The sequence below is a fragment of the Cryptomeria japonica genome, chromosome 7 (assembly GCF_030272615.1).
Source record: "Cryptomeria japonica chromosome 7, Sugi_1.0, whole genome shotgun sequence".
Lineage (NCBI taxonomy): Eukaryota > Viridiplantae > Streptophyta > Pinopsida > Cupressales > Cupressaceae > Cryptomeria > Cryptomeria japonica.
Window position 1 is genome coordinate 556,357,861 of NC_081411.1, and position 14,186 is coordinate 556,372,046.

Below are 14,186 nucleotides of genomic sequence, written 5' to 3' on the forward strand. Positions count from 1 at the left end.
TCTGTCATGATATGTTTTGGAAATTATTAAATATTATTTATTAAAAAGATTGGCGTCTCCAAGTACCCTCGTCTCCTATTTTTGAAAATTAGTTGTACCAGTACCGGTACCAGTCTCTCAAGTCTCCAAGTACCCCCATCTCCTGGTAACCTTGGTTATATTGTTTCTAATGTTGGCATTTGACCTCTTGTTTTGGTTGATTTATCGGACATGGGAGTTTAGAGGCTGACTTATAATTTCCATGTTCTCTTAGGTTTTAAGTGCATCTCACTGGTTATATTTCTCTGTTTTTATTTGGATTGACTTCTCTATCTGAGGTTATTCCTCATGATTGAAGAATATTAATTTAGTGAGCAACTCAACAAAGTTTTCATATCCCACTGAGATAGTCTACATCTTGCAGGGAACTAATACCTAGAAGGACTATGAGGATATCTGCAAACAATTTTGAACACGAGAGTGATAAGCTCAAGATGGTGGCCATGATCTGGGAAAATGTGCACAGAAAGACATTCTTGGAGTTCAACATCGTTGGTATTGATATTTCCCATCTTTCCATTGATGATGTCATATATTTCTTCAATAAACGTTTTCATTCCCAAAGCTTACATTAAGTGAAAATATTTATTGACTTGCAGAAGCTACCACATGCGCACATGTAAGAATGATTTGGATTTCACCAGGAAAAAGGAAGTGCAGAGAACAGGTGATGGTTGGTCATTCTCCAACATAGCATACAGAGGGACTTTCCAAATCAATCACAAATTTTATCAGGTTCAGATTCTTTCCCCAGTTGTTTCAAATCCTACTTCAAATCGAATTTACTTTTGCTTATCTTTGGGACAGATTGTGATATTCGACTTAATAGTTCTACAGGCTGCACATTGCCTCCTAATCAGCATGTGCAAGTTTGAGTCATGCCTCAAAACCTTGGTTTGGTTTGAATTGAGGTTGTGATGCTTTAAGAGTGAAAAATAGGAGTTTAGATAGTCTTGAAAAGAATCTTAGCATTTGCAGCATTCTATGTTCATATAATTTAATCCTTATTGAAGAAAAAGGACTGCAAATATATCTGTTATACTATTCAAAAAATAAGGATGCAGTAATCACAAATAGAATTCAACTGGTTTTATTAGTCAATGATAGTACAGATGCTTGTCCTTACCTACAAGAGTTTGAAGAAATAAATTTTGCCTACGTTTTTAGTTCTTCAGTCACTTTTGAGTCACATGGTGTGCCCCTGCCTATTGCATTGATGTCATCAGTCACTGCTTGCTGTGGAGTGGATTATACAAATGTTGTATTATGTATACAATCAGGCAGCTGATTCGCCTTTCTAGATATAGCTTCTTTTTGCGTGCTCAATATGGTACAATAGAATCCACTATGAATGAAGTGACCCCATTTAGAAATATTTGGTGCTACATGAAGCTCTAAATTCATGGGGCAGTAGCATTTGTACTAATTCTGCGCACAGTTGTTGTTTTTCCCAGTAGATTTTTCGCATTGACTACCTTCCCAATCTCCATTAAGTCTCCACTGTGTTAAGAGCCACTAAGGTTTATTGAGAAAATACAGTAAGGTTTGACGTTGATAAGGTTTAAAGTTGAAATGGACCTCAATAAATAAATGTTTGATTGTTCTTCCATGAATGTGCAAATTTTCTCTACTCTCTCAAATCATGTCAGTTTTTAAATTGAATGTACTAGGAATTTGAGACCACAAAAGCATGCTAAATTTTGAATAGTTTTCAGTGCAGTTGACCATCTTTTGAGAATTGATGTGGACATTAGCTTCAAATTGTAGGTTTAGGGGTTTGAGCAGTTTGCTTTGTTTGCAATGAAGATGGACGTGTCAACAAAATGTATCCTTGAATTTTTAGAAGGAAAGTTTGCATTCCTTGATCCTAGGCCCAGGGTTAGAATCCTGTTGGTCAACTCTCCAAATGAGAATCTAGATGAATTATGGTGTATACAGAAGCCTAATAATAAAATTAGAGAAAATAGAGATATAGAACTAAACAAAGAATGTGTTTTATTTAGCTGTTTGTTGTGTTCTTGGCATATCCTTGAGAAAGGTGTATGGCTATTTATCTTTTGCCTATTTCTAACTGATTAACTATGATACATAGAGATATGTATAAGCTGTTTACAATGATTCATGCCACGAAGATCAAAAGCTATTGGGTAGTTGAACCATCTACTTGAGAAGTGAAACAGTTTCCTCGATTGGTTTCTCATCTGCTGGAAGTGTAATTTATTGCCAAGGCATCCTTGATGAGCTCTTGTGTGACTTGGTTTACTATGAACCTTGTGGGTGCCAACTTGGTGGCCACATTGATTGTTTTGTTTAAAGACTAGAGAATCACGCTTAAGATGATGTGGCAAGCAAATCTTTGAATTGAACATTGTGGTCTAACTAGGAAGGTGTATTGAACCTTGTTTGAGCTATGGTTGAAACCATAGGCTGCTTGGTTGAGGCAGGTTTGCTACAGAAGTGTTTGTCTCTCTACAAAGTGTGTTGCATTGTTGTTGGAACATGTGCAACATTTGCTAGAGAATGGATATGAATCCTTCTGTTCCCTAAAGCATTTGGGAGGTGCTCTCGTTTACCACAAGTCTGAGAAGTAGCTCCACAAAAAATGCTGCAAGCCATGAAGATGGCTTGGGTATTAGTGCAAGTGCCTTGTTTGGTGAATCCTTCTAGATTAGTTGTCTCTCCCTGTGAAGCAATAGTCTTGAATGTGTTGAGTCTAGGAAGAAGGTATGAAGATTTGACTTCTAGTTGCTACTTGGCGAACCATTTGACTTGTTATGGGATGTAACCTTTTCTGACAACTCTATATACATTCATATATAGTTTTGGGTAAACATGGTTTTCAAAGTTTGATTTGTGTTTGCCACAATAGACTTTTCTTTTGTTGGTGAGATCTAGGCCGTAGAGTATGCATAAGTACACTAGTGCAACATGTGTTTAGTATGAATTCACTTTTGGAATCTTGTACTTCTTGTTTGTAGCTGTCACAACTATTCTGCAAGGGTTTTACTATACATACATATATGGCTATACATGAAGGGATGCCCAAGGAGCATGCTACAATCTCCATTTAAACTGCATCACAAACAATTTCTTCTTGAAAGGAATGAATAGAATATGTGAAATGAAATTGAAGAGTGACTTTAATACCTTAGGAGTTGTAGGACTTGAGCCACCTTGGTTTGTAGGGCTGCGAATGAGGTATAGTAGTAGCTTCAATCTCTCAATGATTTTTGAAGGTACTAGATGCTTCATACTACTGCCATTGATCATGAAATCCAATGGTTGCCCCTTCACTAATATTTGTGACTAGAATAGCCACTCTTCTTTAGCTTCCTTAGGTAAGGGGGTTGTTAGCTGTGTGATGTTGACTTGGACATTGGGATTTACCTCAACGATTCCATTTGAGGGCTTGACATTGTCATGCCCCACCATAGAGTTTAAAGAAATGTGTGACCGATTTCCTTAATTATTATGGCTGACTCCTAAATTAAGAAACAAATTGGGCTGGACTGACTTGTCTCATGAGCTGACTTCTAAATCAGAAAATAATCATGTTAGGGGTGATGGAGAATATATATAAATCAAAGTCAAATTCTTTATGCTGGCTGACTAATACCTAGTTCAGCACCATCTTTGGAGAATTAGATTTAGTTTTTAAACAATTTAAATTAATGTTTGAAAGACAATCATGGTTTATTAAAATGTGAAGGCCAACCATATTAAATTTTAAATTGAAGTTATAAACTTTTATGAGGCCGACTCCCTTACGACTTGGAGCAGTGCTGAAGGTAAAGATATAAAATAGAAGGCCATACCATATTTTACAGGTCTAACCTTTAACATACTTTCATATCAGTCCATACCAGGAGCAGTATCCTTAAAAAATCACTGTTACAATGAACTAAGGTCACAAAATTGTATAATTTCAATCTGCTACAGTGACTTCAAACTCAAAAATTCATTACCTTCAAACTGTATGGACAAACTATGATTGTTCTAGGTTGTTGCAGTGATCACACACTTGAAAAGCCTTGCATATCAGGCTGTCACAATGATACATACATTCAAATTCATACCTTTCAGACTGTTACAAGTGGCTGTACCTAGAGAGCATCTATTTTTCAAATATACCAGTAAGCTCATACCTTCAAATTTTTCAAATCCTAGCGCCAAAAGTTTACACAAGGAGAAGAAGAAACGTAGAGTCTGCCAAATTCGCATTCCCAGATTTTCAAAAAGCATCATCAAGTGAAGGATCTCTTCCATTCATCTCTGAACTTGCTAAAGTAACCATTCTATTAGACAAAGAACCCCTCAACTGTGAAATGGGAGACAACAGAAATAATGCAAATGAAGCTGCAGCTTGCCCACTGCCATGGGTAAATATAATTGGCCCTCTTGCTCTCCAAGAATGACATCCCTTTCCTCAAGAATCTAGAAAGAATTTTCCCAAGTTCAATGGTGATGGTTCACAATATCTAGAAGAACACATCTTAGCTTTTGTCACAGCGTGTGGATCTTAGGAGTATCTCATGAAGATGGAGCTGCTTGACTTTTTGCAGAGAATGGTTGGAGGAGCTGCAGAATGGTTTCATCACCTCTCTCTTGGATGCATCATAAGATGGGATCTCAATGTCTCATGCATGAAAATTTTCCAACGCACCTCAAACCAGGAAAAGATGGACATCTATTAGTTGCTCAGTTGACAAGCTCTAAGAAGACTCACATTGAAACCATGTAGGAGTTTGTAGTTCATTTCAATTGCTTGTTCAAATATTAGACAACACTTTAAAGCCATCTCCACAAATTCTTCTAAGTTGCTTTGTGAATGCTTTGCTTCCAAAGATTGCTTTCCTTGTCAAGTTGGACAAAGTAGCAACACTCGAAGTAGCTCAAATAGGGGTGATTAAAATAGAAGATGATATGCTTTCTATTGGAGAATTAAAAAGAGAATCAAGTCAACCTCTTCCTATTGATCCATGAAGAGATGGTGTCATTCACAAGCTTTCTTCTGAAAAGATGAAGGTTGTTTCAATCACTATTTTCTTTTCATGATACATGTGATCATGACACAAATCAATGCCCAGAAGCACAAATACTGTTACTGTTGATTTCTTTGTCTGAAGGGAACAATCAAGAATTATTGAGAAGCTTGAATTTATCACTCAAATCTGATTGTGACTCCACAATAGATTTTTATCTAGGACAAACCAGCATGTGACCAGCATGAAGATCATTCACTTATAGTGCCGGATCATGCCCAAAATCAGAAAGTTGAAGATCAGAAGCTAAAAAGAAAAGAAAAAGTTAGCGAGTATGAGCTCTCTTTGCAAGTGATTCAAAAGGATTGGCAAGTTTTGATATCTTGAACGACATGGCAAACATTGAAGTTCAGATTTCACAACTGGAATTCTTTCAAAATCAACCTGAACAATTGGAAAGAATTGTCAGTTTTGTTAAAAGAAAGGTAAAGACAACTCGTGGCTCTCAAAATCCACCACACTAACGTGCTAAAATAAATTTAGAAGATCACAATGGTCCTGGTTGAAGAAGATATTCAAAGTGTTGAATTAAGAGAACACAAACAAGATCAACAAAGAAAAATTGAACCAAACATGTTCTTTTTATCATTTGAAAAATTCTTTGACGAATCTACAGTTGATGAACCAATGATTTTGAATGGATCTTTTGATCTACAATCTGAAGTTGATGTAGCCTTGGAAGCTTACATCATGTCTAAAGCAACCATAGAAAATCCTTTGCTAGACTTTGATGCATTCATGAAACATATAGAAAGTGGATCATCTCTTGAGGATATTGTAAGTAATCTCTCTTCATCATCAATATTGCCAATTAGTCAAGTTGAAATGGAAGTTGAACATTTGAAATTGATAGATGAATCAACGATAAATTGAGAAATATCAGAAGGGGAAATGATTTCAGAAGATGAAGAAATGGTTGATATTACACGATCAAATTCATGAATATTATCCAACTCACCATGAAACGAAGGCTGTCATTGAAGATGAAACAGAAGATCTATATTTGAATGAAAAACTTCCAAGAACTAAAGAAGACTTAACTCATTCATGGGAAGACAATGCATGGTCAAAATTGGCTTTGGTAGAAATTCTTGTGATCGACTTTTAGAAGACATGTCTATATAATCGTGTTTTGATGTGGATGATTGGTCAGACCTAAAATTAGATGGGGATTTTTTAGACACAAAAAGTCAGGAAGAATATCAAAGTAAAAATACAACTATGGAATTAGGGAAGCAAGATGCAAGAATGTTTTTGGAGCAATTGCAGCCCTTCCCAGATTCCAACGTTGCAGAAAGCAATATGATTGAGTTTGGGAAAGCAATAGAGAGAGATAAACAAGCAACTTATGTGCATATCACTTTTCTAATGGATGTAAAGTTACCTCAAGATAGTCCAATGTATTTCAAAAATGAAGTAGAGTACTTACATCTCTTGGAAAGATTGATACATATAGAGGAAGAAATGCCATGGCTTATGCTTTTCAATCCTTTCGTCATGAACTTCTCCTTACATGATTCTTGAACCATGGTTTTTCATCAAACCATCTAGAAGAATTCCAAATCAAGATTTGTCAGTTGATTTCCCAATTTTGAGAAAAGATTGTTATATCTCTTAGCTTACCAATGGGGCTTTTTTTGACTAGTATGTATATTTTCATTAGTATTTTCTTCGTTTCTTTTGCAATGTTTTTTCCTAGTTTCATCATGTGTTTACTTATATGTTTCACTTTAGGTGCTTTATTTCTGTTGTATAATTTCAGCTCAACTCTATCACCCGATGGATAATGATACTAATCTTTATAGTCAATAGAGATTTTGAAAATTCTCTTGTGGCCCAAGGGCAAGAATATCTCATGGTCCCTAGAAAGAGCCACTATTGCTACCCAACTTCTATACCCTTGAAAACCTGTGTGTTTAATCATATCTATAGCCAAATGCCAAGTCATTCTTGTTACATCAATGCCAACTATGATATGTTTCTTCTCAAAGTGGTTAAGTCCTTAGGTGTTGGTTTGTATTGGTCTACTAATGATGTATGTTGGTTGCTTATCATGAAGATTATCAAGTTCTGAATCTTGAAGGAGGTTTCAGCTCTAGCACTAATAGAGGAAAGAAAGGGTGAAATTCAAAGATTATGATGGCAAATACTAGGCATAGACAGGAAGGATTAAGGCTAAGGCAAATATTCTTTGGCACATTGAGGATCGTCTTCTAAGCATAAAGTGGTCGCTTCAAGGAGTCCAATATTTAAGATAAGCATTTTTAGTGAAGTCCAATGATTGAACTTTTTTTTCTTTTCTAAAAGTTGCTTTTTACTTTTTTGTTGTGCCTTGGATTGAGGAGAGAAGTTGGAAAATCACAACTTTAGTTCTAGAAAGCTGTTTTTTTTCTTTTTCTATGAAAAGTGTTTGATGGTAGTGGCAAAAGATCAAGAGTATAGATTCAAGCTTTATCAAGTAAAAATAGTTTCAACAGGCAGTAAAATCATGAAAGACTTGTTAAAGTAAAAAATTTTCTGGCACAACATTCAAGTAGGGAAATATGTAGCAATTTAATGAGAGGTTAAAATTTTTTGCAAAATTTATTGAAAACTCATCAAAAAGCACTCCAAGTGTCCATGCCTTGTTCATTTTTGGCATCCACATAAGCAAATCCTTGATGAGAATTACACAAAATAAAAACAATTGGGAGCTTAAGTTCTTTTGGCGCCCAAAATAGCATGTTTTTCTTGCTAAAATGAAGATAGAAACGAAAGAAAAGTGGTGTCCAAGTTAGTATGTGCACTAAGTGAAGATGGGAAGGTTAATAAAGGAGAAAAAATGATGAATCTGAGCCCTTCACTCAAAGTGACACCCAAGCCAAGATAGAAAATAGAAAGTAAAGACAAAATAGAAAATATTAGAGCCCTTGATTTCAATGGATTCTCAAGGTGAGATGCAAAAATGGAAAGAAAGTAGTATTTTATATTATTTTTAGAGAATAAGAATATAATTTTTTTCAAAGCAATAATGTTTTTACTTTTTAGTTATTTTTAAAGCTTCAAGAAACTATGTTTGGAAGGCTATAAATATGTGTCATTTACAAATAAAATGTAATGATAGTTGATGCCGGACTTATGTTACATAGATTTTTATTACATAGATTTTTATTCAAGTTTGAGGTCAACTAAATTGTTTTGTGTCCTTTTTTAAAGAATGCAAAGTTTAAGTTTGCCAATGTTGCTTGTAATTGCAAGTAAAAGCCCAAGTAATAAAGAAGTTCATTTTAGCTTTATGTAGCATTGATTTTTAAACTTTTGGTGTAGCTTTGAATGCTTCATAGTTATTGTTTGTTTTCATCTCTTATTTTTCACTATCATCATGAGTGTTATGTTTTTTCATTCAACCAAAATCATTTGGTTATATCTAATTGATGATCTTTGTTTTAATCTAAGTTACCGGTTCGGGTTCGAAGAACCCGGTATGCCGGTATGACAAAATTTTGAAAAGGGGTTTGGGTTCGTTAGTACAAAAACATGTAAATTATATATATATATATATATATATTGATATTTGTGAAGCCTATAAGCATGAATTAAAATTTGCATGTCACATAGCATCATATAAACAACAAAACAAACATAAGCTTGTAATCATAGCATCATGATGATACCATAATAGAATCATATACATCAAGTTTAATATCAAAATGACAAAATATTCAAGTATCATTGTTTCAACTTTCAACAATATAAAGTTTAATCATCAAATGGATCATCTAATTCATCCTCCTCCTCCTCCTCCTCCTCCTCATTGACATTGACATTAGATGCGCCAATGCCACTTGCACTTGCACTATAAGTTGGCTCAATTTACGAGTCATCAAGTGTTAATGCAAGAAGCTGAGAAGTAGGAGCATCCAAATCAGTATGCTTTGGCTCTATATCCCACATCTTTGTTTCCCCTTGTGTGTAGTCACATTGTTTGTGTGAAAGAAGACGTAGGTTGGAATGCACATATACTAAATTCTCCGCTCTTTTTGATAGCAGCCTATTGCGCTTTACTGAGTGGATGAAAGAGTATGTGCTCCAATTTCTTTCTGAAGCAGATGAACTAGCAATCTATGAAGACAAAGTAAACAATTAAAGTTATACATTAATAAAAATAAAATTACTAGCAACCTATGAAGACAAAGTAAACTATAAATAAACTAAAACTTGTAAATTTAAAATTTTAATTAATTAAACTTACTTGTGATAAAACTTTTATAGTGAGGGGTTGTAGGTGTTGGAAGCATGTGCCATGGAAGTACCACTAGCTATGAGCATCCTTCTTGGATCTATGACGAAGTGCATCAACACTTAGACCATTCCCATTTGCGAATTCTATGAACTCATTTGTAACAACATCTCGCAAATCATCATTAGGATATAGTCTAAGAAATGCTGCCTTGTACCCATCAGATACTTCTAGATCTCTCCATGTTGGAATACTTCCTGGTTTATCAAGAAATTAATTGCTATAGTACTTAGGTGTCAAGGCATAGGCAAGAAGATGCAAAGGAGTGGTCATCTTATTCCACCTTTCTACAATAATTACTTCCAGTTCTTTGAAGAATTTCTCCTGGGGGTCATTCTCTTTTTCATTTATAGTGACCTTTATTTTTTCAAGCATTGAGTCAATGCCATCATAAATCTCACCTATGTAAGGCCTATCCATGTCTGTATAGCGAATCATGCTCATGATGGGCTCAGTGATACTTAGGAGATATGTAACAAGATCCCACCATTTCTCATTCAATATTCTCTCCCTAATTTTTTCTGCCCTCTCAGTGCTACTATGCTTCCATACAGTCCAATTGGTGCTGATCACCATATTGCATAGTGCCACTCTAACTTTCACAAGTCTTCTTAAGACGATTGTGTTTGATGCAAAACGGGTCTCAACAACCTATAACACAAATTAATGCCAAATGATTAAAAAATAAAGCCAAACTTTAAAGAAGAATACACAATATAGCTTACACAATGATATTATGAACATTGAAAATTAAAAAAATCAGAAAATGTAAAATTAAATTACTATATCACTTACCTTCAATAGCTCCAAATTCGAATAGGTTCTAAAAATCCCTTCGAGACATGTGGTGGTTTGTGATGAACATTTGGATGTCCTTAGCCTTTGCATACACATCTTTTCTCCATTTTATTTTTTGCCCAATCCTTTGTAGCATAAGATTGAGTGAATGTACCACACAAGGTGTCCAAAAGATGTGATCATAGCGTTGTTCAACCAACAAACCAGCAACTCTACAATTTTTTCCATTGTCTGTTATGACTTGGACAACATTGCGGGGTCCCACTGACTCAATGGTGGAGATGAGAATTTCTGCAATAAATTGGCCATCTTTTATTTGGCCCTCACAATCCACAGCTTTCAAAAACATTGCCCTTTTAGGGGACACCGCTATGACATTGATCAAGGGACGGTTTTTAGCATCTTTCCACCCATCTGAAACAATTATTACACTTGTCTCAACCCATGAATCCCTTATGGGTTTCAATGCATCTTCAACCCTCTTCACCTCTTTCTCCAATAATGTTCCACGTACCTTCTCATAACTGGGGCCCTTATACCCTCTTGGAGCCTCATTAACACTTTTTATCATTTGCTTCCAATATGGGGAGCGAACAACATTGAAAGACAACCCATTTGCATAAATGCACCTTACTATATCTTCGTCAGCATTGTCTCTATTCTCATTTCGGAATGCGGTTTCTAAAGGCCCCTTTGTTCTTTTACATGTCAAGAGTGGTTCACTTTGAGGTTCATTTGTGGCAAAGAAGGGGTGGTCTTCTACTACAATATTGGGATTAGAAGGGGGTTGCATTCCCCTTGTTTTCTTTGATGCGGTTTGGTTCAATCTACGGGCTTCTCTCTCTTCTGCCGCCTCATGCTCTTTAATATATTTCATCACTGTCTCATCTGGTATAGGTTTACCATCTTTTCCAGGGCATTTTTTGATGCCTCGTCCTTTTATTCCACACAAATGGCCTACCACCCGATAATATGAACTATTACGTTCAATACCACATCCTTGGCATCTCCAACGGAATCCCCCACCTCCTGGAAGTTGTTTTATAATGTCAACATACTTCCATAAGGGAGAATTTGGATCATTTCTTTGTTTTGCAATTGTTTGTTCATTGCCAATGGAGGAAGATGTAGATGCCATTCTAGTTCCTATGGCAAGAAATAATATAAACATATTCAAAAACAAAAACTAAATAATGAAAAAAAATTGAAGTTTCATGTTTGACAATTTGTGAAACCAAAACAGTTGGAAAAAAATGTTAAAAAACCTACCTCTTGCAGCCAATGGAAGCTTGAAAATGTATAGAAATGATGCTGCAACACTTGTTGAAGCTTCAAAAATCAGTTTTCAACTCCTCTTTGATCTTGGAAGCCAAATTTTGTTCACCCTTTCTTCAACCTGCTCTCATAAAACTTTTGTTTGCAACACAAATGAGGTGAAATGAGTGAATATAATGTTTTAGAAGTCACTTTTAGGGTATAAGTTTCACTTTTTAGAAGGCGGAATTAAAAAAAAATAAAACTTTGCATATATTTTGCTTTTTTGGGCCGCCTAGCCGCTCGGGTTCGATTGGGTTCAACTCGGGTTCGACTAGGTTCGACCAAGTTCGAACCACCTCTGGGTTTTTCGAACCTTGGTCAAACCTAGTTCTAACCGGACCCGAACTAGGGACCCGTTCGAACCAGGACCAGTACCAGGGGGGTCCAAGGGCGAACCCAGTAACTTAGGTTTTAATTAGTAGTTAACATTGTTGTTCAATGCATGTTACAGTTTAGTTGTTAAAGTTGAGAAAATTCATTGGTGAGAATAAGAGTTTTTCAAAGTCTCATGCTTTGTAATATTCCCACTTTTTTTTTCGGTTTTCAAGCACAACAATATTACAATGCACCCGTTAAAGTTAGGAAATATAATTCCAATGCTACTGGAAAGTAACCCTTCCACTTTCTGATCACCAAGAGCCCAATGTGGGAAGGTGAGAGCATACGGTGTCAAGGGGTTCGTTAGCTCACTAAACCGCTGGAAATTACAATGCAAATACAAAATTGGGCGGCAAGCCAGCCCCTTCCACTTTTCAGCGGGATGAAGAACACTAACTTGGCGGTAAACCAGCCAAGGCAACAAAAGCATAACAGAACCAAATCACTCTACCGCTTATGCAGCGAGAGGACTTTTAAATAAAACTATCACTCAACCGCATTTCTCAGCGGGAGGACAATATCACTCAACCACTTGCTCAGTGGGAGGACAATTGAATTACAAACATATAGGCGGCTAAGCCATCCTCTTCCACTTGTTCAGCGGGAAATGCAACATAGAATGAACTGGTCAGTACTACTAAGGCAATTCTTACAATGATAGAAATGTGAAAGATGATAGAATGAAGTACATATATTAAGAATTCACTAACACATTCTAACCAAGAATTCTACTTGTTGTTCTGAAATCAGATACAAGGAAAACGTAGAACCAGCCATCCCGAAACCCACTAAATTGCTTGTAACTCTCTCAAAACCCAATAGAATCATGCCATTCTAGAAGCAAATGAAGCGTATGACATAAGCAAACAAAACAATACCTCGAAACTGCAATTGGAGAGCATCAACAACAATGCACACAACCCAATGCAAATCCTGGAAATGGCGTTTTTGCTGAATAGTTCGATTTGCAACTAAAAAATGGAGAGTTCTCCAAATGCCACGCTAATATAGGGGAACCATTGTCTCTCCGGTACGCTTCCAATGAGCCCTTACCTAGAATGATGCACTCAACACACCGGCAGCTATGAACAAAAATACACTTCCAGCCAACACACCAGCAACACCCAAAAAACCAGCAACACACAACTTCTTCACTCAGACACCCGAAAATCACCAAGAAGCTCACAACTACACACTACAGCTAGGAGTGATGTCTCACACTCGAAACCGGAAGGAAGGATCTAGGAGGTATTCACCCTCGAAGAATGTCGGGAGTCATTCTGAAAGCATAACGATATAATTTCTCTGGATGATGAAATGAGGAACCCAACACCTGTTTATATAGCTTTTCCAATTTGAAATTCACATGAAACTACCTCCCAAATTCGCCTCATTCCAATTGCATTTCATTTCATGGTGGACCCAAAGTGGCGCCCACTCTCCTAAGTCAAAATCATGCCAAGCAGAGGGGCCATGATTTTGGCATTATAAATTTTTTTAAAATATAAAGAATAAAGTCTCCTTTTAATCTCCAAATAAATCGCCCAGGCATGACTTAGGAAAAAATATCATATTTTGCACAATTTCCCATAGCATCAATCAGTAATAAAAATAATTAAATAATAACCTTAGGATAAGGAATAATATTTAATTAAATTGCTTATAGCTCCAGTACTGATTATCAACAAAATCCGGATGAGGCTGAGCAATGAGGATCACTAAACTGTGCCGGGTCAGGACCAAGACCAGGACTGCCAAAAATAGAATGCCCCAAACTGCCACTTACTAAAAATAGTAAGTCATGAAATAATGCTCTGAAAATCGTGATCATCGCAACCAGAGAAAGAGCTTGGCGAGCTTAGCAACTCTGCACCATCCTGATGGCCAAACCCTAACTTACTAAAAATAGTAAGTTCACATTCCAACCCTGACAAGCTTAGTCGGAACTCCAAAGAACATGGAAACCCTTAATTCACCTTTCCACATAGCCTACGGGTCTCCAGAATAGGCCAATGGACCACTGAATGCAACATCACAAGGAAGGGGATATTACACTCTAGTTGCTAAGATCAAAATATATTGGTCAAGTTTGCTTATTTATTTTATCCTTATGCAAAATCTTGAAGAATAGATTGTACTATTTTCATATTAGAAGGCTTGTTTCTGTTTTAGATTTTAGAGTAGATTATATCAGGGATTTGCCCTTGTGAATTTTAAGGGATACTCCTCTTAGTTGTTTTCTAATGAAATTGCTAAACAAGTGTGCAAAGTAGAGCTGACACTTTTGGAGTTTGGTGGTATTAGAAATGATGAATTAAGTTGTGTGGATTTGA

General features: G+C 36.2%; 1 long non-coding RNA gene across 1 annotated transcript in view; it reads left to right on the top strand.

The window, feature by feature from the left end:
• Window positions 1-400: 400 nt before the first annotated feature.
• The window catches only part of LOC131031109 (uncharacterized), a 29,711-nt gene continuing 15,925 nt past the window's right edge, over window positions 401-14,186 (top strand). Inside the window, exons 1-2 of the long non-coding RNA XR_009102975.2 lie at window positions 401-534; window positions 639-774. This is a non-coding gene — a long non-coding RNA (uncharacterized LOC131031109). The remainder of the gene's footprint in view (window positions 535-638; window positions 775-14,186) is intronic.